We start from the raw sequence: 4,783 nt of genomic DNA, 5'->3' as shown, positions 1-4,783 counted from the left end.
TGGGAAATGTGGAAAGCTTTTCAATGGGCCATCAAGAGGTCTTACAGATTTATTCAGCCTGTACAGTAGCATGGACAATGCTGTTAAGATCTCTGCTTTCCAAGCTGGAAAGGTCGCTGTGTTTCTTGGGAATATTTTTGGAGATGTTTCTGTGGTTTGTCAGAGCTAAAAATAAGCTATGATCAACGCACTTAAAAATTATGACAAGATTTTTTTTTCAAGAGTATAAAAGCCAATCAGATGTTTGTTTTCCTCTTAGGGAGCCAGTCAGAACTACAGTCAGGCCATGAAATCCCTTTCAAAGCACCATGTCAAATCTTTTTATTTTATTTTTTTTTAAAAAAATATCTCTTCGTCTGTCTTATGCAGGTCATACAGCCTCTCATTTTCTCAACTGACAGGAAATGTCACCAGAAACATTTGTAGTCTTTTCTCCTTAAATTTCTAGGCCAATTGGAAAACTTTCATCTAAGTTTGTTTTCATTAGAAAGAGGCATTCTGATGAAATTGACCATGGGCATCACTTGTATTAATTTTGTTGTAAAATGAAGATTACAAAAAGTTTGTAATTCTTTCTCTTAACATGTTAATGTTCCTTTCTGATTTTGGAAGGGAAAAATATTGGGGTAGTATATTTTGAAATTCAGTTTGTATCAATAAACCACTAGCCTTGATTGGCATGAAAAAATACTTTATTTTTTTTCTCTTTTTCTTTCTTTTTTTTTTTCCACTTTGAGGGACTTTTTTGATCTTTGTCATTTTAAGTGGGGCTGGAAGAGAAATTTGGAATACCAATATTTTTCAAGAAACAGAAAAACCAATTTGTGGTCCACATTAGAGAACACTTAAAAATATTTCATGATTAATTTTAAGTCATTAAGGACTATTGTGTAAAAGCAAATTTGGTAAGTTTTACTGTTTTCTGTCACTGTAGTTATTTCTAAAAAAAGTCCCAGTGTTGTGAATGATTGTAGTACAAGGCCTCTTATTACGTAGTTCAGAAGCTCAGTTTTGGATGAGAGACCTGTGAGTCCAACAGGTAGGGATCTATCACTGATGCCTTTTGAGGAAATCTTCAGCAATCAGTCTGTGTCTTCTGTACTCTTCCTTGAGTCCTGTGCTTGAATATATACTGTATTTGGGGGTGTTGGCTCAAGCTTCATTGCTTTGAATGAAGTGGTCCTTGTACGTAGGACTTTATCATTGCTGGGGCTAGAGGGGGAGTTCCTGAGATACAGCACAAAAAGGCCTGAATCTGGTGAGAGCCAACTGGGAGAACGGAAGGTACCAAGCCGTGCTCTGATAATGCTCACACATTAGGGCCTTACCTCACTTCACAGCTACTTCATGGATATTTTGTGTTTATAAAGTTTTATCTAAGTGGCCCTGCACAGAACAACTCTCCACAGGAGTTGTAGCTGGATTTCTGCCATGACTCCTCAAGGATCTCAAGGAAGGTGGACATGCTAGGGACATTTTGAGAGGACTAAAGTGGGTGGTGTTGCAGGTACCTGGAGTCTGAGAGCTGGTACAGGTTATTTCCTCAGGGATTTTCCTGCCTTTCACAGCAAAGGGCTGTAGCATTCAGCACCTGTTGGTGTTACCAGCAGTTCCTCTTTCAGAATCAGCTTTTCAGATGGCCACAGGGAAGAGCTGATGTAGGAGCCTTATCTACTTTGTCTACCACCTCCCAAGCACACAGGTTAGAAAAGTGATCCTTGCATTTAGAAAAGCAAAGAGGTAACATGACCTCTCTTTCCATGTATTGATTTGAACCCCATCCTATTTTAAACCCCATCTTCATCACTGAGTCTTATCTAACTCTGGAAGAAAACACAGGATGTTGCTTCTCATCAGGACATAGCCTGCATTTAGTTTTCTTTCAAATGGCGCAATAAAATATGGGAATAGGCTTCAGCTTCCCATGTTTTAATTCTTCTTTTTTAATCCCTGTTTTCATTTTCGAAATTATTTGGAGCCGAGAGACATTTTTTTTTTTTTCTTTCCACTTCTGATTTGTTTGTTGGAGCGCTGCCTTCTCACCCTATTTGGATGTTAAGAGGCTCTCTATTTTTCCATTTCTGGAATAGCCATTCACGACACAGTGTTTCTTGTGCAAACCCTCAGAATTTACAGTGTGTTTATTGGTCTCTCACCAACTGCAATTTCTCTCTTGTAATACTTTGTTTCAAAGTTTCTTTCAGATACTGTCATAGGGATTTTGTTCACAAAGTAATTCTGTTGTAAACCTAGGAGCTAAGTGACTGTGTTCCTACAGGATCTAACTCATCAGAGAGTTAAAATATGAGGGATTTATGTAATTTGTTAAACGGGTAAAATTAAGACAATTGAGGGGGTTGTACAATTTTAATAGTAAACTAATGTGCAAAAGACACTAGTTGTGAAAAGTGTTGTAGGAATGCAACAGTAAAACACAGCCCAAGTGTTGAAGAGACCACACTCAAGTCTTGATTTTGGCAGTTGTGCTGCACAGATTAAGGGAATGTTTGTATAAAAGTGCTTGCAAACTCTGGGAAAATAGGGGAGAACAAGTAACCCAGGGATGGATATTTCATCAGAGTGCAGGTAGACTGGTTTGACTGTGGGGAGTTTCGGCTGAAAGGATAGTGGAGCTGAAGCACGAGGGCGCATTGCTGATCTGCCTGGTTGCATAGCCTGTTGGTACAGGGAAATGTTAATGAACATCACAAAGTCTTTGGCTTTTTCCTGTTTTACAGCTGTGGGAGTTGAAGTGTGGAAGGAGACTGCAGAAGCCAATAGAAAGCTGGGATGGGCTTCATGTATGTGAAGGAGGTCCAAGCCATTGAAGAATGCAATGGCGCAGGACCAGTGGGTGGGAAACAGTATTTTCAGTCAATAAAATGAAAAATCTACCAAATCTGCTTTGCAATGAAACTGTATTTCTCTGTCTTCTATTGAACTGGACAGATTTGGGTTAGGTACTTTTTGGAGGCTGGCTCAGAAAGGAAAATGGCATCTATCCTTTGGTTTGAGTGCTACCCTTGAAGCCTAATGAACTGGCTCAATAAATGAGTATAATAATATTGGTTTAGACAGCTTAAAGCCTAGGCATGAAATGGTTCTTTGCTGAAAATCAGGAATGTCTGGGAATCTTGCTTTTCCTGCTGTGGTCCTTGATGAGTTTTGTCCAGGATGTCATAGGAAATGTGAGCTCCAGATATATCATGAGACAGGCTGTTTTATGTGGCGGCTGCCTGTTTCAGAAGAAAATGTTGGAGATAGCTGAACGTGCATGCTGGCTTTGGGATGCTCATCAGCACTAATTCCAAACTTTCTTTTTGGTTGCTGGTCACTGATTAGCACTGTGAAGCAATACAAACGCGATAGCTTTAGCCACTAAAAATTACCCCTCTTCCGCTCTCACGGTCTTTCGCATTTTCTTCAGACTAGAATTTTGTAAACAGCCAGATGGAGTTTTGTTTCCAGAGATCTCACAAATCAGATTTTGGTTCCAGCTAGCTATTTCAGGCCAATTTAGATTCTACTGAAGGATGGATTTATAAGGAAAATGTTGACAGATCCTGGCCTCTTGTATTGCTGGTGGGAGCCACGATAATAATAATGATTTCTTTTAATACTCTTCCATCAAATGTTCAAAGCAGGAGTTTTTTCCTTTGGTGCAAACATCAAAAATATGGATAGTTTTTTTTTTGTTTGTTTTTTTTTTTTTTTTTTTTCTTCTCTAAACTTGGACAACATCTGTGTGTCTACCATTTCTGTGGGAATGCAATACACCCTTTTCCAATTTTATTAAAAACCACTTTCTTTTTTGGCTAGAGTGTGTGCCATTGCAAACACTTTCATGATGTCTCATATATCTTGTTCTAGGAAGCTGGAGTCTGCCTCTTTCGTTTCTACAGGACTTCCTTGCTGTGAGAAGTGTACATCAGAACTGTGGTTTTCCTCTCAGGATGCCTTCAAGTTGTTTGCCTTCTTAACCCAGACATCTTAAGCATTTCCAAGGAGTTAAATTACTGTCCCGTGACAGTAAGGTTTTACTGATGCTTATGTTGCATGTTGTCCCAAAACAGAACTGATGTTAGAGGTAGTTTGAGTGTGCTCTGACATCTGGAAAAAGTTATACTGAAGCCTGGCTGCAGTTCAGTTCTTTACCTTTTAGGACAAGCCTCTTGCATTTGATCTGGGCTGGAAATTCTCAAAATCAGCTTTGGAGATGTTTTGATGTGAATGTGTAGAGAAGGATGTAAGAGAAAATGCAAGAGGATCTCATCTGAATTCTGCTGAGTGGCAAAGAAGGCACCCATCTAATGTTGGTGGAGAGGTTAAGTAGGCTTGTCAGTGTGAGGTAGAAGTCACGTCTTTGATTGTGTATCCATATTCTGTAGGCAAACAATTTGTTCACTACCTGAAGGGAAGACTGAGGGAAGATTTGTACTGGCTCGTGATACCCCACACAGAGAACGAAAGTGCTTCCCAAGGAAGGAGCTAGCTTTTCTCTGAGCAGGAGAAGAGGAAAAGTTGCGTACAGTCCTCTCAGCCTTGCTTCAGAGTTTATGGAAAGTGTTGGCCTTGCTTGCTCACCTCTCACAAGTGAAAACAGGCCGGCCATCTGCGGGAGCGGTCTTATTTAGTGGAAACTGCCTCACGTAAGAAGAGGGGGCTGGTGCCACAGAGGTGTGGGTTTGTTGACATCTGCTCTCTTTCTGTGTGATTGGAGGGTGCTTGGAAGGTGTGGTCTCATCTGCATCATGCCTCCACTGCCTTTGGCTCTGCCAAATTC

The sequence above is a fragment of the Oxyura jamaicensis genome, chromosome 3 (genome assembly GCF_011077185.1).
Source record: "Oxyura jamaicensis isolate SHBP4307 breed ruddy duck chromosome 3, BPBGC_Ojam_1.0, whole genome shotgun sequence".
Taxonomy (NCBI): domain Eukaryota; kingdom Metazoa; phylum Chordata; class Aves; order Anseriformes; family Anatidae; genus Oxyura; species Oxyura jamaicensis.
The sequence above is the reverse complement of the archived record's forward strand: the minus strand, read 5'-3'. Positions refer to the sequence as shown.